Raw genomic sequence first — 26,359 nt, 5'->3', positions numbered from 1 at the left:
TCTTGTTCTTCAGTGATTCGTTTTCATTTCGACCTGCACAGGTTTCCTAAGTTTGATGTTCTATTTAATGTTATTCTGGACCAGCACACATTACTGAGTCCTGGATTCGGGTTCTGTGTGGAATACCATTCTGTGTGCTCAAGTCCTGAGTAAGTGAGCTCTTAGTTTAATTTTTCTCTGTATTATCCTCCAAATAAATCGTCAGCCTTCACTTCTACTGTTGAGTCCTGAGTTTGCTCCACGCCTGGCTCTGCTCGTTCTGAAGATTGTTACAGTAGGTAAGTCTCGTTTCAAAAGAAAGAGCTATTTCTACAAATGTGGCAACTAAAAAAAAGTTGAGGGTTGTTTTTTTTAATTTCAAATAGGAATATAACTAGATTTGAACTTCCTTTTAAAATTGGACAGTTATAAACAATAATATTTTTGTATTTGGTACGGATAATAAATTGTTTTCATGAAGTCTAAGTTCATTTAAATTAAAAAAACACATAGGAAGCATTTTCTCCACATTCATTCTAACTAATTCTCTGCTTCTCTTTCTGTCTTCCACATGCTTGCCTCTAATGGAACGAAAATTACCTGATACTTTGGTCAGTTTCATTTTTATTTTCCTTTGGTTCTCTAGAGGTTGTGCAAAACATAACTCAGACTAACCCCAATGCAAGGTTTCAACCCATAACGTTGGCAATTCCTCTCCCCTCAACAGATGCTGCTTGACTAGTTGAGTTCCTTCGGCTATTGTTAGTTGTCTGTCATCTAACTCTGCTCTCATCTTTCTGGCAAAGCTAAATTGGGGAAGGACATTACGTATCTTGTCTAAGGAAGGAAACTATATAGACAGGTTAATACAAATATAGCTGGGCAAGCATTATGGATTATCTTCAATTACCTGACATTTAGGGCAGTAATATAGGTCCTCTATCTCTGGTGGTGTTCAGGTCTTTCCTCATCAGCTTCCTCTCAGTTTTCACTATTGTCAGTCATACAAGTCCTAGGTAGAGATTCAGGAATACCATCACAGTTAGATTTAGAAGGATTCTTCATTGCTGTTTCTATAACGATTTTGTTTTACCAGCGTTGTTAGCCCTGAACTGAACCACAGATCCTGGAAGACTGCTGAACCACTCTTAGTCTGGCCTCTACCCTTTGACCTGTTTAGCATGGGTGACCCTACCAAGAACCAAAGCATAAAGGCCTTACTCCAGCCAACATCATTCTCTTGGTCATTGAGGTATGCAAGCCTTAAAACCACAACGTTGTGGTCCTCTTGAAGGACTTGTGAAGATCGGAGAACATTCATAGATTTAACTAAGATTAAATGTGTCAATTAGAATCCACAGCAGAATTACATAGCATGTTACTTGCAAGGTAGATCAAATGATTTTCCTTCTGTCCCCAAAGCTCAAATTACTGAGGTACATATTTCAGCATTCCAGCTAAATTTCACTGCAGGTAGAAGCTCTACATTTCGGCCTTATATATGCTTACTTAATAGAAGAAAAGTATTTAGTCACTGAATCCAAAGCAGCTCCCCAAACCCATTCTCCATCTAATTTCCCGTAGTCTATTCCCTATCACATGCCCTTTTCATTGCTTATTCCCATAATTTCCCCATCAGCTACGTGCACTAAGCTATTAACCTACCAGCAAATGCATCTCTGGCTTATGGGAGGAATCTGAAGCACCTGAAGAAAACCCTTATAGTCTCAGCGAGAACGTGTGAACACCACAGAGACTGCACTGGAGGCCAGAGGCTGCAAACACAGGTCAGTTTGCTGTGAAGCTGCAGCAATCCCAGCAACAGCACTTTACCACCCTGCTCAATGGCTGAAGCACCGTATTTTTCACATGTTCAGTATTATAATATTATACCAAACCTTTATAGGTTTATTCAGTACTTAACTATTGTCTGTGTTTTAGTTGGAAGTACTTCTGCTTCTGAGTTAAAATGTTGTGGGTTTAACGTTGTTGTGACTGTGAACAAAGTTATTGGAGAGACACTGTGGATATAGAAGTGCTTTATTCAGCAAAAGTGAACAACAGGCATTACATTGAGACAGACATTGTATTGAGAAGAGGCCTGCCCAACCCAATATTTTTATATTGCCATCTTTATATGCTGAAGATCAAAAATAGCAACAGGACACATCTATAGTTACAGTGTACCTCCAATGCTTCCTTTAAATTACATATAGTTTTCATACATCTCCTTATAGACAAAGTGAATGATGATCCCCACTAACTCTAGGCCACATGTGTGGATAAGCTGACATCTGTGGTCTAATTGTTCAGAGCTGCATTTTTAATTTGATTTACAATCCACGTCCAAATCCGAAGATTGGTTGCTGGTGAAATTAATATTAGCTATACACCCTAATTCCAAAATACACCCTGACAAATATATTTCTGAATCCTGAACATAAAAAAATCAAGACTGATCCCTCAGGGCAGTTCACAAACAGTGACAGTCTTTCAGCTGAGATGTTAAACCAAGGTCTTGTCAATCCTCTCAGGTGCATGTAAAAGATCTCATTAAGGGAAACCATGGAAGACATGCCCTCTGATCCAGCCAATATTTATCCATATAACATGCATTTAACTGGATCTACAATCCAATTAATTGTTCATAAATGATGAGTTTATGCAGTTAGCATTAGAGATATCAATGTTTGATGTGACTACATCTTTGAAAGATTAATAACTCAATGAATATTACTTGGCTTGACTATTCACAGGATATTAAAACCACTGTGTTTCCTGATATTCCATAATTTGAACAATTCTCTTTTTAAGGTTATAAAATATGAATTTGTTCTTAACATTGCTTTTACATTGTGGAGTATATTGTGATGACTATAAAAATGTATAGATGAGTTAGTTTCCATTTAGGGTTGAGTGAAAGAAGAAAAATCATTTGATTAGTCAGGCACGCTCCAGTCAATAGGCAGGACTATTGCTGCAATGTTTCTCTTCTCAATGGGAGCCTCACTAGCTTTCCAGTTTATTTAGCTTTGTGACGCACTTACTGCCCATTATGTTGCTGGCATTTAGGACAACAATGAACCTCTGGCAGTGTTTGGGGCATCCTTCATCATGTCGGTAGTTTCCTCTCAGTTTTCACTGCTGTCAGTCATGCAGATCCTGGGTGGAAACTCAGAGGAATACCGTCACACTTAGAGGTAGAAGGATTCTTCATTGCTGTTTCCATAACAGTTTTGACTTACTAGTCAGGGTTGTTAGCCCTGAGCTGAATCCCCGAACCTGGAGGACCAGTGGACTGATCTTAGTCTGGCCTTTATTCTTTGACCTATTTGGCATGGGTGACTCTACCAAGGTCCAAAGCATTAAGCTCTGGCTCCAGCCAACATGACTGTCCAAGGGGCTGTGGCACACAAGCCTCCAAACCACGACTGGTCCACTTGGAGGCTGGCTTTGTAAGGACAGTACATATCATTCAGGAGTGAAAGGGAAAGGGAGCAGGACAGAGATATCTGGAATTAAATCTAGTCACTTGAAGGCCAAAGCATGGTAGTAGGTGTCAATAGAATTTTTCATGGGGAGAAATTATTTGAATGCGAAAATAAACCGTGAAAAATATATGTACAAGAAATAAAGCACAGCTGGAGTGATAAAAGTTGTCCAACAGCTGATATACATAAAACTGAGAAAGAAACAAAAAAATGTGGTTGGGTTCCAAAAATGATGGGCAAACAGAAATTATGCAATCAATTTTGGGTCCAACTGTTATTTCTATTGATTCTGAGAATCAAGCATGGAATTTGCAAATAAGATACTACTGTAGAAAGTAAAATGTAAATCTCAGTGTGTGTATTTCATGGTTGAGGCAACATAAAGGCTTGCTTTTAGCTCTTTTATGCATTACTTCTTGACTAAGCAAGCAGGCATTATACAACAGGTTCAGAATTGTGATTGACGAAAAGAATATCCAGTCATGTGTGGGAGTGAATGTCAGTCAAATTTATTGCTCCAATCCCACTCCAGTGAATTGGCAGGCCACCTGCAGGAAATTAAGTCGACTTAAAAAGTAATTGCAACTGCCTGAAAGGGGGTTCCAAAGTTAGCTTCAGAGCTAAAGCTGGTATTGATTTGGCTCCAGTTAAGATCCAGTTTGCCTGTGCCAGTAAAGCATATTTTCTGCAATTTTCTTAATTTGTAACAGTGCTGCCTACTATTCATGGTGGTAGTTCACTGTAGATTTTATTTTGTTTGTATTAAAGATTATTATTTACATGTGCCTCACCTCCAAACCTGGGGTTAGTTTTCCACTAGTTTGTGCTGAGTTGAAACTGGATAAACCGACATTTTAACCCTATTTACATTAAACATAAATAAAGTTTTCATGAATTTTAACTCTGGATTCAAACACATATTGAACAACCATGCTCAAAAGTTGACCATTTCACTCCCTCAACTGCATTTTCAAATCCTGAGCAATTTTGCTTTATGGATATGTAGCTAACAAGAGAAAAAATGAAAAGGGAAGTGAATGCTAAAATGGAACTGTGCATAGCACCTAGAATGTATTGGTTTCTTCCCGGGCTGATAGGGAAAGCAAGTTAATGAGTAGTAGCATTTGCAGTGCTACAAGTTTGGTGGCCCTGTTGAAGGAAATGTATATTTATGAAAGAATTGAGTACAGGAAAGGCTCATCAGATTGATTTCTGAGATTGCAGAAAGTGAGTTTGGACTCTTGTGTTTCCAAGAAGATTAAAAGATTTCATTGAAATGTATAAGATTCTTATGGGGTTCAAGGTAATAGGTGCAGATTTTTCTCCTAGTCAGGATGACCAAAGTTCAATATAAATTTTATGATCAACGTGCATATATATCACCACATACAACCCTGAGATTCATTTTCCTGTGGGCATACTCAGCAAATCTATAAATACCAGTATCAATGAAAGACCAACTAGAGTGCAGAAGACAAGGCAACAAACTGTGCAAATACAAATAAAGTAGCAATAAATAATGAATACAGATAAAGAGTCTTGAAAGTGAGGTCACAGGTTGTGAGAACATCTCAGTGGATGGACAAGTGAGTGTAGTTATCTTCTTGTCAGGAGCCTGATAGTTCTTGAACTTAGTGATGTGAGACCTGAGGCTCTCATGCCTTCTATCTGATGGCAGCAGTGAAAGGAGAGCATGGCCTGGTTGGTGGGGATCTTTGATAATGGATGCTGCTTTCTATGACAACATTTCATGTAGATGTGCTTAATGATTGGAAGGTCTTTACTCACAATGTACTCGGCCAAATCCACTACCTTTTGTAGCATTTTCTGTAGTGATTCCATATCAGGCCATGATGCAGCCAGTCAATACACATCTATAGAAGTTTGTCAAAATTTTAGATACCATGCCAAATCTCCACAAACTCCAGAGGAAGTCGAGGTGCTGTTGTGCTGGGTTCAGGACAGATCCTTTGAGATTGTAACACCCAGGAACTTAAACATGAGGAAATCTGCAGATGCTGGAAATTCAAGCAACACACACAATGCTGGTGGAACACAGCAGGCCAGGCAACATCTATAGGGAGAAGCACTGTCGACGTTTCAGGCCGAGACCCTTCGTCAGGACTAACTGAAAGGAAAGATAGTAAGAGATTTGAAATTAGGAGGGGGAGGGGAAAATGCGAAATGATAGGAGAAGACCGGAGGGGGTGGGGTGATGCTGAGAGCCAGACAGGTGATTAGCAAAAGGGATACAGAGCTGGAGAAGGAAAAGGATCATGGGACGGGAGGCCTAGGGAGAAAGAAAGGTGGGGGTGAGGGGAGCACCAGAGAGAGATGGAGAACAGGCAGAATGATGGGCCGAGAGAGAGAAAAAAACTAAATATATCAGGGATGTGGTAAGAAGGGGAGGGGCATTAACAGAAGTTAGAGAAGTCAATGTCCATGCTATCAAGTTGGAGGCTACACAGCCGGTATATAAGGTGTTGTTCCTCCAATCTGAGTGTGGCTTCATCTTGACAGTAGAGGAGGCCATGGATAGACATATCAGAATGGGAATGGGACGTGGAATTAAAATGTGGGGCCACTGGGAGATCCTGCTTTCTCTGGCAGACAGAGCGTAGGTGTTCAGCGAAATGGTCTCCCAGTCTGCATCGGGTCTCTCCAATATATAAAAGGCCACACCGGGAGCACCGGACGCAGTATACCACACCAGCTGACTCACAGGTGAAGTGTCGCCTCACCTGGAAGGACTGTCAGGGGCCCTGAATGGTGGTGAGGGAGGAAGTGTAAGGGCAGGTGTAGCACTTGTTCCGTTTACAAGGATAAGTGCCAGGAGGGAGATCGGTGGGAAGGGATGGGGGGGATGAATGGACAAGTGAGTCATGTAGGAAGCGATCCCTGTGGAAAGCAGAAAGAGGTGGGGAGGGAAAGATATGCTTGGTAGTGGGCTTAAGATTACTCAGCCTCTCCACTTCTGATCTTCCAATGAGGACTGGGTCTTGGGTTTCCCTCTCCTGAAGACTACAATCATTTCCTTGATCTTGCTGACATTGCATGAGAGGTTGTTTTTATGACAGCACTCAGCCAAATTTTCAAACTCCGTTCTGTATGCTGATTCAATACAACCCTTGATCTAGCCCACAACAATCAAGTCATCAGCAAACTCACCTATGGTATTGGAGCTGTGCTTAGCCACACAGTCATAAGTATAAAGTGAGTAGAGTAGGCGGCTAAGCACACCTCTCTGTAGTGCACCTGCATTGATGGAGATCGTGGAGTAGATGTTGTTGACTTGCCGAACTGAGTGGAGTTTGCAAGTGAGAAAATCGAGACTCCAAATACACAAGGATGTATTGTAACCAGAGGTTACAGTCTCAAGATAAGGAATCAACCATTCAGGATTGACATGAAAAGAAATTCCTTCACTGAGAGAATAGTGAATCCTTGGAATTCCTTAACAAAGAGAGCTATTCAGGCTTAGTTCTTAATTCACATAAAACATAATGATTTATTTTTAGTATTAAGATACGCAAGAGAAGTAGGTTTAGTATTAGAAAGTGTTGCTGAAGTAAAAAAAAGATTGTCTGTAATACTACTGAGTGTTAGAGCAGGGATGAAGAGCTGAATGGGTTGTTCCTTCTTCTGCTCCTGTTGATATGCCCTGTAGGGTTGGAGTCATTCAGAACGTTTGCAACAAGAACAAAAAAAAACAGGATAATATAAATAATTGATGTGGAAGCCATTCACTATTGCTCTATTATTCACCAAGTTCATGATTAATGTTTCACTTCAGCACAATTTTCCAGTACTATTCTCAGATCCCTTGAACCCCTTAACGAGCAAAAATGAAGGCATTTTCGTTTTGATTCAACACAATGACTAGAGCTATAGGATGAGAAACCTGAAGCTTCACAATTCTGTCAATGAAATAACTTTACCTCAGAACAACTTTGATGGATGAACAATAATGCCTGCATGAAGACCTTGGGAGAGTTTGCTCTAATCAGCAGAATCATAACCAGAATCAGAATCATGCTTAACATCGCTGCCATATATGAAGTTAAATTTGTTTTTTTTTTTGGCAGCAGAGTGTAAAGACATAAAATTTCTTGAAATTACAAAATACTCTCAGAGGCCACTTGATGACATACCTCCTGCACCTAAAAGGTGGCCATTGAGTGTATGTTTGTGGTCTTCTGCTGTAGCCAATCCATTTCAAGGTTCAACATGTACATTCACAGATGCTTTTCAACACATCACTGTTATAACACATAGTTATTTGAGTTAATGTTGCCTTCCTGTCAGCTTGAAACAATCTGGCCATTGTCCTCTGACCTCACTCATGAACAAGCTGTTTTTTCCCACAGAGCTGCCACTCACTGGCTGTATTTTTTTGTTTTGTTTTTGCACCATTCTCCACAGTTTCTGAGATACTCAAACCACCCTGCCTGGCACCAATAATCATTCCACGATCAATGTCATTTAGACAACATTTCTTCCCCATTGTGAAGTTTGGTCTGAACAACTGAGCCTACAATGCCCTGCTGCTTCTTGCAGTACTATGCATTGGAGACACAATACCAGCTGTGATGCAACCCGTCTGAATGCTCTCCAATGTACATCTGAGGAAATTTGCAAGAGTCTTTGGTAATGTACCAAATTTCCTCACAATCCAAACAAACAAGAGGCTGATGTGCCTTCTTCGTTACTGCATCAATGTGTTGGGTCCAGGACAGATCCTCTAAGATATTGACACAAAGGAACTCAAAGCTGTTAAACCTTCAGCACCGCTGACCTCTCATTGAAGACTGAAGCGTGCCTTGCCCTTCCACAATCAATTCCATTGTCTTGGTGACACTGACTGTGAAGTTGGAATTGTGATTCCACATAATCAGTTGATACATCTTATTCCTGGATGTTACTTCACTTCTATGTGAGATTTTACCAACAGCAACTGGAAAGTTCACAGAAAACCATTATATTCTGATTTGAAGGGGAAGCCAATATTGAGCATCATCAACAAAATAATTTATTAATTGTCAGGTTATGGAAATGGACAGTCAATTTTTTTGGTTCAGCAAGTCTTATCTAAACCAAAAGTGTAGAGGGGAAATAGAATATAAAAAAGATACAGAGATAAGGAGTGGAGCAAGACCTGGCAAGAGATATGTGGATCCAGATGAAGTGGGGGTGAGAGGCAGATAGAGGACGGAAGTGTGGAGATAATGACATGAAGTGCAGGGTGATAGGTGGAAGTAACAAGGGATTGAAAATGACAGAATCTGATAGGAAGGTGGAACAAGAAACTGAATAAGGGAACACTGGGAGGAACACATTGGGAATGGACAGTCCTCCCACTGGGTATCTACCCTCTACATTTTTGGTCCAGATGAGGAGTCTTGACCCAAAATACTGACTGTCCATTTCCCTCCACAGATGCTGCTTGACCCGTTGAGTTCCTCCATCATCTGCAGTCTTATCTCTCAAGAAGACCTACCCATCCTAATTCTATCCAGAGATGTTTGAAGAAAATACAGTGAATAATCCAGATGCCTGAAGGTATCAGACAGTCTCATCCTCTAATAAAGTCAAGTTTATTTGGGAAAAAACAATTCTGAACACGAATATCTGCTGATTTGTGTTATTTTTCCTCTAAAGTTGCACAATGTTAATTACAATAAATGTGTGAACATATCATGGCAATCAGTTGTACATCTACATCATCCCTAAATGATGCCAGGAAAATCACAGCAATGTTTTTGTAACCTTAAGTCATAAGTGACCACTTGTTGCTCTTACCACATTGCATCACAATATGTAGTATTCCATTTCTTTTTTTTTATTTTCTGAAAGAAATGTATTCGATTTATATGCTGCTGAATTAATCCATTATTTCCCTGGCATATAGAATTCATGGCACTCAAGCATATCTTTAATCATACTGTTCTGTACTATACTGGGCACGATAATATTATTTATCATGAATTAAGTATCCAATAATTTTCAAATCCTAAAATCATCCTTACTTCTCAGTTTCACTTGCATAAGCAGAATATTGCTAATTTGCATTAATACGTCTCATCCGTGGCACAGTTGCTTAGTAGTTAGCACAACACTTAACATTACAGGTGTCCTGGGTTCAACTCCCACCACTACCAGTAAGGAGTATGTACATTCTCCCCATGACCATATGGGTTTCCTCTGGGTGCTCCAGTTTCCTCCCACAATCCAAAGACATACCGGTTGGTAGATTAAATAGCCATTGTAAATTAATTTGTGATTAGGCTAGGATTAAATCTGGGGATTGCAGTGCGGCATGCCTCAAAGGGCAGACAGGCCTATTCTGTGCTGTATCTTAATAAATGAACAAATAAATAGATCATCCAGGCCTTTCAATCCCTTAGTCATTCTAATTGTTTCCTTCCATATCCTTTCAATAATCTCAATTATTTTTTGTCTTGCAATAAGCAGAACTGGAAAGATAATTTGATCCTCCCCAATAGTTTGCCCACCACTGATGTAAGACATGTTGTTGTATTATTCACAGGATTATTCCTGTTACCTTTCTAGAACAAAGGAATAACATTTGCTACCTGCCAATCTTCTGGTACTACTTCTGTGACCAGCAAGGGCACAAAGATGATCAACAAAGGTGCAGAGGTCTCTTTCCTTGCTTCCTATAGTAACCTGGAGTACACCCATCTGGCCTCAGATGTGTTTCAAAAGTTCCAGCACATCCTCTTTTTTAACATTGACACATTCCAGTATGTTTTACGCTGTCCTCGCACATGGCAAGGTCCCTCTCACTGGTGAATTTTGAAGCAAATTATCAGTAAAGATCTCTTCTACCTCCTCTGACTCCAGGCACATGTTTATTTATTTATCCCTGATCAGTCTTACCCTGTCCCAGAATGGCCTCTCCTCCAGTCAGCCTGTCCATATATTGTATCAAGAATCTTCACTGGACACTGCTCACAAATTCTACCCCATCTAAACCTTTTGTTTCAAGGAGGTGCCAACCAATATTAGTGGAGTTGGATTCACCCATGACAAGAACCATGCTATTTTTGCAAAATTTCTCCCCCTCAGTTGGTTCCTCATTGTCTCTGCTGCTGAATCTCCTGTCCGTTCCCCTAACTACTGAATCTCCTATCATCATTTACTCTCCTCTTCTCCCTGCTTCCCTTCTGAGTCACAAAGTCAAACTCAGTGCCAGAGACCTGGTGGCTGCAACTTTCCTCAGTAGGTCGAACCCCATCCCCAATAGTATCCAAAGCCGGATACTTTTTATTGAGGCCCTACTGCTAAATACCAGAATGACTCTCTTGTGTGTAAAGTGGCTGATGAACTATATGAATCAAAAACTGCTTAGTGTAACTCTAGAAAGAAGTACACAGAGGAATAAAAGGGAGGCATGATCTTCTGATGAAGAGCGTCTCCTAGAGAGCACACAGATATGACTTAAACAGGAAAGTGCTGGGAGTTTCATTTGAGTCAAGCTGCATTCTATCCATGGGGAACCATTCAAATATAGGCTGTATGCCATTAGCTATGGTGTATATTAAGTTAAAAATGAAGATGCTGCAGAAGAGTTTGTACAAATGAAGGTGGAACCATGGGAATTGCATGCAACGTATTTGTTGGAAGCTGATGTGGTTCTTATTACTACTACTTTAATGTAAAGTGAATTAAACTTTAAAGGATTACATTCAGGTAGGCTGGACACATCTGAAGAGAAACAGCAGTTAATGCACTAAGAAACCTTTATTCCCCAGTGACAGAGTACATCATTAGGCAGCCATCCTTCTTCTTTTCGACCAACGTAACAAGCTATTGCATTTACTCATAACCTGAATGACATCTAAAAATTCAAAAGTCTAAGGTACAAAGGGACTTGGGAGTCCTAGTGTAGGATTCACTAAAAGTTAATTTGCCTGTTGAGTCAGTGGTGAGGAAAGCAAATGTGACGTTAGCATTCATTTCAAGAAGACTAGAATACAAAAGCAAGGACAAAATGTTTATATTTTATAAGGCACTGGTGAGGTCTCACTTCGGGTATTGTGAGCAGTTTGGGCCAATTACCTAAGAAAGGATGTGCTGACATTGAAGAGGGTTTGAAGCAAGTTCACAAAAATGATTCCAGGATTGAAAGGCTTATGACATGAGGAGCATTTGATGGCTCTGGGCCTGTACTCACTGGAATTCAGAAGGATGGGCGTGGGGGAGTCTCATTGAAACTTAGCCAATGTTGAAAGTTCTCAATAGAGTGGAAGTAGAGAGGATGTTTCCTGTGGTGGGAGACTAAGACCAGAGATCACAGCAATAGAGAGACATCCATTTAGAACAAAGATAAGGAGGAATTGGTTTAGCCAGAGAATGGTGAATCTACAGAATTTTTTGCCACAGGCACAGTCATTGAGTATACTTACAAAAGGGGCTGATAAATTTTTGATCAGACAGGGCGTGACGGGATACGGGGAGAGGCAGGAGATGGGAGCTGAAAGGGAAATGGATCAGCCATAATGAAATGGTGAAGCAGACTCAATGGGCTAAATGGGCTAATTCTGTTCCTATATCTTAATTCTAGATCTAGATTTTCCTTACAGGAGGTTTATTTATATATCTGTCCATTTCCCTACAATGGATTTTCACTGTGAACTCTGGTTAGCCTTCAGAATATTATCAAGTTCAAAAAGTTCAAAGTAAATTTATTATCAAAGTGCATAAATGTCACCATACACAACCCAGAGATTCATTTTCTTGTAGGCATTCACAGTAAATAGAAATACAATAGAACCAATGAAAAACTGCACATGGCAGAAGCAAACAAACAACTAATGTGCAAAAGACAACAACCTCAGAACATGCAAAAATAATGATAATAAATACATAAGCAATTAATACAGAAAACACAAGTTTTAGAATGCTTATGAGTCCACAGTTTGTGGAATCATTTCAGTGTTGGGGTGATTGAAGTTATCCCCTCTTGTTCAGGAGCCTGATAGTGGGCGGTGGGGGGGGGGTGGAATAATTGTTCCTGAACCTGGTGGAGTGAGTCCTGAGGCTCCTGCCCACCTGCCTCATGGCATCAGTGAGAAGATAGCTTGACCTGGATGGTGGGGGCCCTTGATGATGGATGTTACTTTTCTGTAACAGCACTCTGTGTAGATGTGCTCAACGGTGTGGAGGGCTGAGTTGTATCTACTACTTTTTGTAAGATTTTCTGTTCAAGGTGTAGAGGGCTTTATCTGCGATAGACTGAGCTGTACCCACTACTTCTTGTAAGTTGTTCTATTCAAGGGCACTGGTGTTTCCAAACTAGACTGTGACGCAACCAGTCAATGTACTCCCCACAACACATTGATAGAAGTTTGTCAAAGTTTGAGATGACATTCCAAATCTGCGCTGACTTCTAAGAAAGCAGAGGTGTTGGCATGCTTTCTTTGTAGTGGTAGTTGTATCCTCCACCCTGGGAAAATCCTCTGAAATGATAACATGAATGTATTTGTAGTTCCTGACTCTTTCCACCTCTGATCCCCTGATGAGGACTGGCTCATGGATATCTGGTTTCCTCCTCCTGAAGTCAATAATCAGATCTTTGTCACCACCTTTATTTGGCCCACAATAGTGGTCTTGTCAGCAAAATATGGCATTGAAGCTGTACTTAGACTCACAGTCATAAGTATAAAGCAAGTAGAGCAGGGGGCTAAGCATACAGTCTTGTTGAACACTATATAATTTTTAAAACAGTAATTGAAACAGAGTAAACAAATTGAGGCAAAAAATATTGTCTGCAGGCTATCTTGAAGTTAGTTGATATATAAATTCAATACCATGGTCACACACCCTTCAGCAAGTCTTCTATCATCAACAACATGGAGGTTAAATATGAGAAGGAGTTTATCTGCTCTGGCTATATAAGTATTGTGGCACCAAGTGTTCAGAGGTTATGCATATCTCTTGACTTTCCAGTGCCTTTTCCATGCTTAAAACACAGAAGTACATTCTCCACTAACTTAGAACAGAGCAGACCTAATTTCATCCAAGCAGTTCAGTAAATGAGAGCTATGAAGAGAATAGGTCTCCATAGTGGTAATCGTCTGCATCCATGAGAGATGAGAAAGATTGTAAATGAATACTTCTCTTTTATATTTACACGGAAAAACTGGAAGCTAACAGAGTTCAGGGGAGGGAATGGTGATATGCTGAAGCAAATCCATGTTACCAAAGAGGATGAGTTGGAGGTCTTGAAGGACATTAAAGTTTAAAAATAACTGTATCCTAAGGTAACACACACAAAATGCTGGTGGAACGCAGCAGGTCAGGCAGCATCTATAAGGAGAAGCGCTGTTGATGTTTTGGGCCGAGACTCTTTGTCAGGGTCTCAGCCCGAAACGTCGACAGCGCTTCTCCCTATAGATGCTGCCTGACCTGCTGTGTTCCACCAGCATTTTGTGTGTGTTGTTTGAATTTCCAGCATCTGCAGATTTCTTCGAGTATCCATAGGTGTTATGGGAAACTAAGGCGGAGAATGCTGGGGGCTGACAAATAGTTTGTATTTTCATTCCTCAGAGATGAAGTAGTAGAAAACTGAAGGATATATAATACTCCTTTTTCATTTAAGTTTGGCTTTTCATCAGTGATGGGGAAGTCATTGGAAGGGATTCTGAGAGACAGGTTTTGCACATGGAAAGGCAATGGCTGATTGGGATATTCAGCATGACTTTGTTCATGCAAAATCATATCTCATAAATTTGATTGACATTTTTTGGAAAAAGGGCCTAAGAGGATTAGCAAAGACAGAGAAGTATATCTTTGACAAGATCCTGCATTGTAGAACCTTGTAAAATGGTTAGAAAACACGGAATCCTGGGTGAGCTAGCAAACTGGATACGAGATTGGCTTGGTGTAAGGAGGCAAAGGGTAGGAGTTTATGATTTTTTTTTAATTAGAGGCCTGTGACCAGTATGGTGTACTTGGGAATCAATCCTTAGACCACTAGTGATTGTCATATATGTTAACAATTTGGATGAAAACTTAGGTAGCCTCGTCAGTAAATATACAAATTACATCAAAATTGGTAGTAGAGTAGACAGTGAAGTAGGTTGTCTAAGCGTGTCTGCTAAACAGGATAAGAGTCCATAGCATTAAAGGAAAGATACTTGCATGGATAGAAGATTAGCTGTCTGGCAGGAGATAAAGAGTGGGAGTAAAGGGGGCTTTTTCTGGTTGGCTGCCAGCCACCAGTGCTGTTTGCAGGGGTCAGTGTTGGGACTGGCTCTTTACATGTTATATGTCAATGAGTTGGAATATAGAATTAATGGTTTTGTGACTAGGTTTACTGATGACATGAAGATAGCTGGAAGGGCAGGTAGTTTTGAGGAAGCAGAGAGTCTGGAGAAGAGCTTCAACAGATTAAGAGAATGGGGAAAAAGAAGTGGCAGATTGAATACTGTGTAAAGAAGTGTATACAGTTGTGTACTTTGGTAGAAGGAATAAAGGCATGATCTATTTTCTAAACAGGGAGAAAATTCAAAACTCGGGAGTCCTCATGCAGGATTCTCTAAAGTTTATTTATGTTGAGTCAGTAGTAAGAAAGGCAAATGCAATGTTAGCATTCATTTCCAGAGGTCTAGAATGTAAGAGCAAGGATGTAATGCTGAGGCTTTATAAAGCATTGTCCTCACCCCACTTTGAGTATTGTGAGCAGTTTTGGGCCCCTTATCTAAGAAAGAATGTGCTGGCATTGGAGAGGGTCCGGAGAAGGTTCATGAGAACTATTCCGGAAATAATGAATGGGTTAACATATGAGGAGTGGTTGATGGCACTGGGCCTGTACTTGCTGGAATTTAGAAGAAAATTTCATTGAACCCTATCAAATATTGAAAGCTCCAGATAAAGTGAATGCAGAGAGTACACTTCCTATAGTAGGGGAGTCTATGACCAGGAGGCATAACCTCAGAATAGAGGGATGTCCCTTTAGCAAAGAGATGAGGAGGAGTTTCTTTAGCTAGAGGGTAGTGAATCTGTGGTGTTCATTGCCACAGCTGTTAGTAGAGGCCAAGCCATTGGGTAGATTTAAAGTGGAGATTAATAGGCTTTTGATTAGTAAGGCTGTCAAAGGTAGCAGAAAGAAGGCAAGAAAATAGGTTTCAGAGAGATAAGGAAAAATTAGCCATAATGGAATGGTGGAGAAAACTCAATAGGCTAACTGGCCGAATTCTGCTCCTATAAGTTATGGTCTTATGGTCTTATCAAAGGAAGTAGCCTCCCCTCTAAAGACTCTGTCTACATTCCTCTCTGCCACTGTAAAGCAGCCAACATAATCAATGACCTTGCCCACCCTGGACATTTTCTCTTTTCCCCTCGCCCATCAAGCAGAAAGTACAAAAGCCTGAGACCGCGTAACACCAGGCACAAGGCCGACTTTTCTCCAAGTTTTATCAGACTATGATAAGATAGACTCTTGGCCTCACAATCTATCTGATTATGGTCTTTCACTTTATCGTTTACCTGCTTACACTGATTTGGTGGTAGCCTTTACACTTTATTCTGCATTATTATTCCCATACCTTATTCTAGTTCAGTTCACTGGGTAATGACTTGATCTGTATAAACAGTATGTTACCACAAGTTCTTCACTGTATAAGGGACAATAATAAACCAATACCAATACAAAAAAATAATACCTGGGTTGGAGAACTTGAGCTGTAAGGGTAAGCTTGCTATTTTCTCCCAGCTTGCCAGTGCGGCCATGCTTCCCATGCCAATATAGCATGCCCACAACTTGCTAGACTTAACCCATACATCTTTGGAATGTAGGAGGAAACCAGAGCACCTGGAGGAAACCCACACTGTCACAGAGCAAAGGTACAAATCCTTTACAGACTCTGGGAGGTGGGGGGGGTAAATGTATTGATCCCCAATCAGTGGTCACTAGCACTATAAAGAGATTTCACTAACTGCTCCCCTACTGTGTTGCCCCAAGGAAAAGGACAGTGAGATAGTATGCATAATCTTGGGGAAAGTCAAAGTAGGTTTGAAGTGTTAGGTGACCTACTCCTTGCTAGTGACACCAACCTTTCCTGAAATGTTATAGATGCTGGGAGGATGGAACTAGGTGGGGGAGGGGGAAGAAACACGAAGCCTGGGGCTGATAAAGGTTTTGCAATGTATTGGTGTGTGAAAGAATCTTGGTGGTTCAAAAGGAGAAAAAGGAATACAGGTTACCTTGACCTCTGAGAGAAATTCTGCATCACCTGCATGTTCAGCACTTCTACTTTCATCCTACCTCCCCCAGACTTCAAGTTCTGTTTCTGCAACCAGAAAAGGCAAACCAGACACCCAACTTAAACTTGAACTTGATTAAGAACCAACAACCCCCTGTGTTCAGAAATACTTAAGTACAACAGATAAGGGCACCATGTCATGACTGAGAAAATAATGATCAGGTAATATTGTTGTACCAGGTGTTGAGAAACATTAAAAAGTCCTTATTGAACCTGCTTCAGGCAAAACACAATGACGCCTAACCCTCTGCAAAATTCAAATAGTTCCTGCTGATTTTGGGGCCAGTCAAAGTTACCCATTTAGTCACATACAACTGTAGTTTGATTATTATAAATACAAAAGAACACCTTTTTTTTTGGTTTTGCTATTAGCAAAGCAATATTCAAATGGTAGAGGAAAAAGTGCACCATCATTGAAAAGCTCCCTCAACCTTTGGACTCACTTTCATGGACTCTTCATCTCATGTTCTCGATATTTGGTGCTTATTTATTATTTTTTTCTTTCTTTCTTTATGTCTTTCTTTCCTTCTTTCTTATTTGCACAGTTTATTTTCTTTTGCATTCTGGTTGATCACCCAAGTTGGTGCAGTCTTTCATTGTTCCTGTTCTTGTTATTATTTCCTTTATGGATTTATTGAGCATGCTTGCAAGAAAATGAATCTCAGTGATGTATATGGTGACAGAGGTGTATTTTGATAATAAATTTGCTTTGAATTTTGAACTTTGAGACCTGACTTCTACTCTCTGAAATCGTCAATGTTCATTCTACAGATATAATGTAAAGTTTGCTGTTCATATTTCAGGGAATTCCTTATCAGAGCTTTGTTAAAGAAATTTGCTCAGCCAGACTACATAGTGTAACCACAGGAACATGTCATGTTTTTGGTACTGAAAAGCAAAACCACTGTATTCCATAAAAATTCTTTTGACAACTTGCCTTTTTTTTGCCTGTTAATGTAGTAGATACTCATGTAATATTGTTTTTAAAGTTGTTTCTCTTCCCCCAAGGAGCTTTAACCCCAATGCAATGTTGCAGAGATGTTGCCAAGTAGCTGGTCAATCAATCTGTATTATGAGAAGAGACAGATAACTATGCAAATGTAGGAGTCATCAAACCCCCTACTACGTAAGCTTTGCTCCTGTCCAGAATAAAGTCTTGTATTCTTATGACTCCACAGCAGGCAGCCTTGTCTTAATGGACTATGCACTGTTGATTCTGTCTTTAAAAAAATTACAGAAACATTTCCCTGCAGAATATTTGCAAATGTTACAATGAAAATGAACAGACTATGTTAATAGCTTATATAGCAAGTATCTTTCCAGTAGCTTTTTACATGCAGGACCATCTGTACCTCACAGTAAGCCAGAATTTAAAAAAAATACTTGCATTGTCAAAACACAAAATATATTTCTATTAAAAATAAACTTCTGAAAGAAACTCCAATAGTCAGCTAATGTTAACAGCATACTGATTCTTCTCCTCTTAGACTTAGAGGTTTCTTTAAACAAACACAGTCATAAACCAGATTTAAGAACTGTCTTATCCTTTGCATTAGGAATAATTAAGAATTAAAACTTAAATAGTTCAAAATGACATAGAGAGCTGATAATGTAATGTCTTCAATTAATTCTGCAAATTTCCAATGCTGGTCATAACTGAAATCATATCTACAGGTTTATTATTTTGAGAATCTACTATCTGAACATTTTCCTGAGCAGCCTTCCCTCCTTTGATAAGACTACATTACAAAGATTTCAGACAATGAAAAACTCTATGGTAGGAATTCTTTCCCCTCAGACTGCATCAATAATGATTCCATAATCCTATAATCTTCAGCTTCCACCAGTTCACTCCTCCTTATTGTTTACCTGCATATCACTTTGCTTTGTAGCTGCTGCACCTTATTCTGCATTCTCTTATTGTTTTACCTTGTTCTGCTCCAGTGTACTGTGTAATGATTTGATCTGTATGAAAAGCATGCAAGTCAAGCTTTTCACTGTATCACAATAATAAACCAATTCCAATTCCATTTCTTCTGTTTCTCACTAAACAAGCACTGTAGCATATCAGTTAACACAACACTATTATGGTGCCAGCGAACCTGGTTCAATTCTGCTGCTGTCTCCCAGGAGTTTGCACATTCTCCCCTTGACCACCTGGGCTTCCTCCGGGTGCTCAGGTTTCCTCGCACATTTCAAAGATATAGGAAATAATAAGTTAATAGTCACATAGGTGTAACGGAGCAGTGTGGGATCATTGGACCAGAAAGGCCCATTACTGTGCTGTATTTCTAAATATAATAAAGTGAAAAATGTAAGGACCACATCTCTTTGGGAAACCTTTCCCAGTCTTTCGGTGTGACTGCCTAATTTTTGATTATTTTCTTCCTGTAAAATCCAACCCATTTATTAGAAGCAGAAGTTCCAACCATGAAGGTGCCATACTTTGCAATTTGCTTTTGACACCAGCATGGGTTGCTGTCATAATGCTTCATGTTTTCCTCTTAACTTAGGCTTCTTTACTGGTATAGTCTCACTTGGTACATACTTCACTTTCTGGTTGGCACCAACCTTGCACTCAAGGAACGTCAATGAGACCAAAGAAGTGATTGTGGACTTCAGAGAGGGTAGGACAGGGGAGAACACACCAGTCCTCGTGGGGGGAATCAGAGGTGGATGGAGTGAGCAATTTTGAGCTACTTGGTGACAATATCTTTGAGGACCTAAGCTGGACCTAACATATCAATGCAGCAAAAAAGAAAGCAAGACAGTGGCTGTATTTTCATTGGGACTTTGGGAAGATTTGGTATGTGACCAGAAACACTGGCAGGCTTCTGCAGATGTGCCATAAAAAAAACTTCGATTGTGTGTGTGTGTGTGTGTGTGTGTGTGTGTGTGTGTGTGTGTGTGTGTGTGTGTGTGTGTGTGTGTGTGTGTGTGTGTGTGTGTGTGTGTGCGTGCGTGCGTGCGTGCGTGCGTGTGTGTGTGTGTGTGTGTGTGTGTGTGTGTGTGCGTGCGTGTGTGTGTGTGTGTGTGTGTGTGTGTAGGGGGTGGGGGTCTACAATGCAGCATCGAAGTAAGCTGTGGAGAGTTGTGGACTTAGTCAGCTCCATCATGGGCACTAGCCTCTGCAGTATCCAGGACATCGTCAAGGAGCGATGCCTCAAAAACGTGTGTCCAACAGTAAGGATCTCTATTACTCAGGACATGCCCTCTTCTCATTGCTGCCATCAGGGAGGAAGTACAGAAGCCTAAGGCACACACTCAATGATTCAGCAAAAGCTTCTTCCCCTCTGCCATCTGATCTCTGAATTGACATTGAACCGATGAACACTATCTTACCACTTTATTTCTGTTTTGCACTACCTAATTAATTTAACAATTTTATATATATTCATGCTATAATTTAGTTTATTTTTCTCTATTATTATGCATCGAATTGTACTGCTACTGCAAAATTAACAAATGCTGATGATATTAAACCTGATTCTGATTTCTTCCTGCTGTAAAATCAGAAAAATATTTGCTTCATAACAAGATAATTATATAAACAATTGTTTAAAAGCAAAAAATAAATACACTTAGTGTTTTTTGAGATTTTTTAGGATTGTTTAATGTCATTTCCTGTACGTAATTTTAGAGAATGAAATAATTGCAACTCCAGATCTAATTGCAGCATTAAAAAACCACAAAAGATAAAGAAAACAATAATAATAAATATAAGTACATCAGGCAGTTTATATACATAGATGATATGTCTATAAAGTGATGCTAGGCTGTACATAAGATGACTGATGGGAAACAATAAAGTAGTGGCAATTCTAGGCAATCCCAAAGCACTTGATAATCAATTCAATGCTTTTAAAATTTAAGTAATGTGGTAAATTTGTAAATACAGCAGGTAAATGTCCACCAAAAGCAGGCAATAAGTTAGTATTGTTGCTTATTTATTCTTAACATTCAGACACCTGGATTATTAATCCATAAACACTCTCAATCCTAATGCCCAAAAGGCATTCAAAGTCAAGCTATATAAAAACTTGATCACTAATTAAACCAGTGGATTGTCATAAAAAAATCAATCCTTTTCACATTGTGACTGTCTGTGACTTCAGACACAATAATTTGGTTGATTTGATTAATTCTAATTGGTGCTCTGAGGAGATTGAGCAAGTCTTTCAGTTAAGGAATTATTTAAGGATGGACATAACTTGATGTAAGCATCAAGTGCCTGGGTGTCAATGTCTCTGTGGATCTATCCTGGGACCATCATATTGATGCAGGTATAAAGAAGGCTCAACAGTGGCTATATTTCACTTGGAGACTCTGGAAATTTGATATGTCACAAAAGGCACTTGCCGATTTCTAAAGATGTACCCTGCAGAGCATTGTAACTGGCTGCATGGCCATCTGGTATGTAGGGGCCACTGCAATCGATCAAAATAAACTCCAAGGAGTTGTAAACTCCATCATGGGCAACAGCCTCCACAGTATCCAGACATCTTCAAGGAACGATGCGTCAAAAAGGCAGCATCCATCAATAAGGACCACCATCTATCAGGACATGTCTTGTTCTCATGGCTACCATCAGAAGGAGGTACAGGAGTTTGAAGGCATACACTCAAATGATTCAGGAACAGATTCTTCCCCTCTGCGTAGAATCCATGAACGTAACCTCATTATTTTTTTTATTTCTATTTTGCTCTACTTACTTATTTTTCTATTATCATGTATTGCATTGTACTGCTGCCTCAAAGACACCAAATTTCACATTAAACGTGATTCTAATTCGGATTCTGATTCTGAATAAATAGCTTGTTAAAGGTATTTTATTTTAAGATATATTGGCTGAAGCCTCTACGGAGATCTACCCTGCTCATTTCTGCATAGCTTCATGAAAGCCTTTAACTCTACCTGTAAAGGCAGCTGGGCTTGGAGAATGATATCACATCCAACTCAGTGCACGGAATTGTGTGACAAGGAACTTGAATCTATAAATCTTTCTGTGCTACTACTAATCCTGATGAATACATGTGATTTTGCTTCACTGAAACCAAAGTGTTATTTTCAAAGCGAGCTCCCCAAGTTTGTGGTTCTAACACTAAACTTGAACAAGGTAACATCTTGCTTATTTGCTAGATTTATCTTACTTCTAACTTTATGTTCTTTGTTATAGTCTCATTTTGACTGTATTCTGCCTAGTTGTCAGGCTTTATTACACTTGGACTTCACTCTTATTGTTTTGGGGTGTTTATGTTACCCCAGCAGTATCAATATATTTGTTTTCGCTTGCTGTTGTGCTGTGCTTGACAGCGAATCACATAAAACACTCGGGGAAATAGTTCTCATTCTAACTTGTTTTTAAAATGTCTCCCTAAAACAATATTATACAGATGCTCTGCTATTTAAATGAACAATACGTTACACTCAGTCAAACACAGCCACAATTCTGTGCTCTGAAGTAAACCCTGTTTTGTAGCCTGACACTATTATCTCCCATAATGGGGCTTGGGCAATATTAAACCTCCATTGCATTAGTGAGAACTAATTAAGGCATGTTCTTGTTGTGATCAGTTTCTGGAAGCAAAATGGTTTACATAATGTGAGCATGCTTTTCAAAGTGTATTTCCCTAAAGTACAAATAGCTGTATTTTCCCAGGTTGCTTACAGGTGAGAGGTGTTTGTCAGCCTCAGCTGTCAAATTGAATGAGTAGTGTGAAGCATCTGATAGACTCTTACGCGTAAAAACAAACTTGAGCCTCTTCAGGCAAGTTATGCTGCATAAAAGAAGTATGCTTGCCAATCAGGCAGATGATGAAAGGGACTAATTCTATCAGATGGTTTGGCAAAGAGGTTGGGAGGTTGTGGCACTGAGGGCAGAGAGTACTATTTACCAGCCCAAATGTACGGTATCACTTGACTAAAGCTACAACAGATATAACTGCAAATGACAGATATTGAGATTATATACCAGCTGTTGCAGTTTCAAATGTCTCTTATCTCCCTACAGGATCATTAATAAGTTACTTATTCACTGAATATCCATGAATTGTGATTGAGTTGGAAAGAGACAATTCTGGAGCAGATTGGGATATGACAGAACACCAGCCAGTCTGAAATGAAAGAGAAGATCAACAATCAAATGAACCTTTTGTAACGTTGACAATCAGATTGCAATGTAATCATACGTATTCGTCTCAGACAGAAACAACAAAGCATCACACTTAAGGGTTGAAAGGAAAGCCACAATGGCAACTTTAAAATCATCACATTATCATGGGCAGGTTGTTAAGTAACAAGAGGAACATTTCACAGTTATTTCAATCACCAGCTGCAAAGATAATTGGGTTGTTTATATAAATAAATCTTTCTATTGATTGCAAAATTGGTTTGGTTTGATAATTGGAGTTTTTATCTGTTGCAAGTGAAAATTAGATGTCATTATAACACTCTTGCTGGGGCCTTCATAGAACAGCTAATGTTCTAGAAGTTAAATTTCCTTTTCAGTTTTTAGTGATAGCATATATACTGTGCGACTGTGCATACAAGGGTGTGGTAATTATCATTCTGTATGGTTTAATGAACTGTGTCTTAAAATTGCAAAATTTGAAATCCTGTGGCTTAAAAATTTATATTTATGAAAGTTCCGTAAATGCTTCTCAAATATAACCTATTTTATCACAAAGTCCAATGACATTAAAAGCTTTTATATCTAGATGCACAGCAATGGGTGGGGAAGTGAAGTCCAAGGATTGTTTTGTACTAACTGATTCAGTGTTGAATTGGTGTATTTTGTATGAGTGGTTTGACCATCAGCCATCAAATACACACTTTGATTTGGTCATAAGATCGTCACATAGTTCATAATGCTGAGACGTAGTGTATATGGAAAGAGCTAAAGCTGTCCTTTGCGATGATACTCCTAGTTTCACTGGGGCATTTTTAGTAGCGTTGACCTATTGACCAGTAGGCTCAGTGGAAGCATGCCAGTAATGCCAGTAACCCTGGAGATGTAAATAAAGCCCAGTCTTGAGCATTAGATACAACTGTTGAACAAATTTGATTTTTACATATTGCCATCAAGGTTGGGGGGGGGGGGCACAAGAGAAAGGAATTATGGATAAATGACCCATTAGAATGAAATATACTTCAAAAATGTCTTTATAAATTAGACTTATAACATAAGAATGGGAGAGTAAATGGAAATGATTTTAGCATCGTGAAAGTATCTAGTAGATTATCCAGATTTACAATCCTGATGCTATTAACATTTGCTGTACTCTGATTTATTACCTTTTATCTTGGCAACAGGGGGGTTTCCTGGTCCACGTTGTTGGCTGGGTGTGGTGCACAACGCAGATGTCCAGATTAGACCTTGGCATCAGCCCTCCAGGAAAACTACCCTGTAAAGGACATAAGAATTTTTAGTGTCCGCTTGGATTGTATTGTGGTTGAAAGAGAGTTAGGAGCAAATTTCAGATGCAGCTGTATTCATTGCAGGTGACTTGTGATAGTCTTTTTTTCAGACAGCAAATGGAAATCTTTGCAGATTCAGAGTCAAAAATCAGGGAAGCAGGTATTTAAACTTACCTATGTTCATGCCATCCATCGAGTATCTGTACACACTTATCCTATTTACCAGTATTTGACCTTCAGCCTTTGCGAGTCAAGTGCTGTCCAGATATTTCTTAAATGGTGTGAGTGTTTTCATCACTGGCTCAAACATTACATTGCAGATTCCAACCATTCTCATTATCATGTGCCATGTCATATGATGTAGTCGACCATGATCGTTCTTAGCAAATTTTTCTATAGAATTGGTTTGCCATTGCCTTCTTCCGGGAAGTGTCTTTTACAAGGTGGGTGGCCCTAGCCATTTACCAATACTCTTCAGAGGTCAGTGGTCATATAACTACAACTTGTGATAAACAACAGCTACTCATATGACGATTCACCACCTGCTCCTTGGCTTCATGTGACACTGATCGAGGGACTGAGCAGTACTAACTATTGCCCGAGGGTGACCTGCCTGCATACTAGCAGAGGGAGGAGTGTCTTACACCTCCTTTAGTAGAGATGTATCTCCACCCAGCCACCCACCAACCATACTAGAGGTGAATAAAATATACCTCCTCAGATACCCTCTGATCTTTTGCCAGTTACACTAGACCCATGCCCGTTGTTTAGATATATAGACTCTTTATATTAATGTGGATGGTGTCCCTCTAGTCTCTTCATCAACTGCCAGATTATTGACATTGAGCTGAAATCAAAATTCATTGTATTATTCATTCTTTTCCAATTCCTCCAAAACTGTGCAACTCATAAACAATATTTTCCTTCCCAAATTATTCAGCTCTTTTCCTGTTGCCTATTAATTGATGCTGACTTGTCTCCTTTACCGCCGTTTTCAATTCTCACATGTTCTGCTATCTGACCTTCCATAAAACATGTAACACAAATATGTTGCTGTGATTTTCAGGTCCACAGTCTAGTCCTTTATATTGCTTAACTCAATGATTGCAGAGACACTAGAGGTTGGAGACAAGTAGTGTCCTTCCCATAAGTGTGAAGGAAGTCCAATGGGAATGATAATCACTACCCATTCACCCCTTCCTTCATCTCCATTCAGGGCCCCAGTCCTTCCATATGAGGCAACATTTACCTGTGAATCTGATGGTGTCACCTATTGTGACTGGAGCTCCCAATGCAGTCTACATTGGTGAGACTCATCGTAAATTGAGGGAGTGCTTCGTCGAGCACCCCCACGCCATTCGCCCCAAGTGGGACTTCCTGGTGACCAAACATTTTAACTCTGATTACCATTCCCATTCCGACATGTTGGTCCATGGTCTTCCCTTGTGCCAAGATGAGGCCTCCTTCAGGGTGGAAGAGCAGCACATTATATCCATCTGGGTAGTCTCCAAACTGATGGCATGAATATTGATATTTCCTTCTGGGAGAAAAATCTTTCCCTTCCCTACCCCTCCCCTCTGCTTTTACTCTGCACTCTGACCTCTTACTTCTTAAATGCCCATTATTTCCCTTTCTCCTATCATATTTTCCTCTCCTCTCCTATCAGATTCCTTCTGCTCCAGCCCTTGAACTTTCCCACCCACCTGGCTTCAACTATCACCTTTACCAGCTAATCTCTTTCCCCTGCCCCCACCTTATTTATCCTGGCACCTTCTCCCTTCCTTCTCAGTCCCGAAGAAGTATTTTGGCCTGAAATGTCAACTAACTACTTGTTTCGGTAGATGCTGCCTGACCTATTGAGTTCCTCCAACATCTTGTTTGTATTTCTTTGTATGATAATAAGCATTTTAGGCTCCAGATGTTTTCATCCAAACTCCCCATCGCTTTTCAGAACCTGCATTCAGGTTAAGCCAACTTTAGTGAAACATGATTTTTGGGAAATGGGACACTTCTGTCTGGTAACAAGAGTCCAGTCCCCAGGCTTCAAAATACAGTAACCGGTGTCAGGGTGGCGTAGGGGGTGGTGGGGGGTGGTGAAGGGAGGATGGCAGTGACTACAGAAAGGGATGGGCAGTGCTGTTCTAAACTTAGGTCAAAGTTATGTTGTGGATCTTTGAACAATAT

The 26,359-nt window shown here is 39.8% G+C and overlaps 1 long non-coding RNA gene across 2 annotated transcripts; it reads left to right on the top strand.

Annotated features, from left to right (window-relative positions):
* The first annotated feature begins 219 nt into the window (after positions 1 to 219).
* LOC132393735 (uncharacterized) lies at positions 220 to 23,083 on the top strand. Of its 2 annotated transcripts, XR_009512062.1 has the most exons (4): positions 220 to 278; positions 1,076 to 1,231; positions 8,907 to 9,029; positions 22,770 to 23,083. It is a non-coding gene; the product is annotated as an uncharacterized LOC132393735 (long non-coding RNA). The 2 variants fall into 2 exon arrangements; XR_009512061.1 differs by lacking the exon at positions 220 to 278 and having other exon boundaries at positions 560 to 1,231.
* The last annotated feature ends 3,276 nt before the right edge of the window (positions 23,084 to 26,359 follow it).

The sequence above is a fragment of the Hypanus sabinus genome, chromosome 5, assembly GCF_030144855.1.
Source record: "Hypanus sabinus isolate sHypSab1 chromosome 5, sHypSab1.hap1, whole genome shotgun sequence".
Taxonomy (NCBI): domain Eukaryota; kingdom Metazoa; phylum Chordata; class Chondrichthyes; order Myliobatiformes; family Dasyatidae; genus Hypanus; species Hypanus sabinus.
This window is presented reverse-complemented; position numbering and strand designations above follow the sequence as displayed.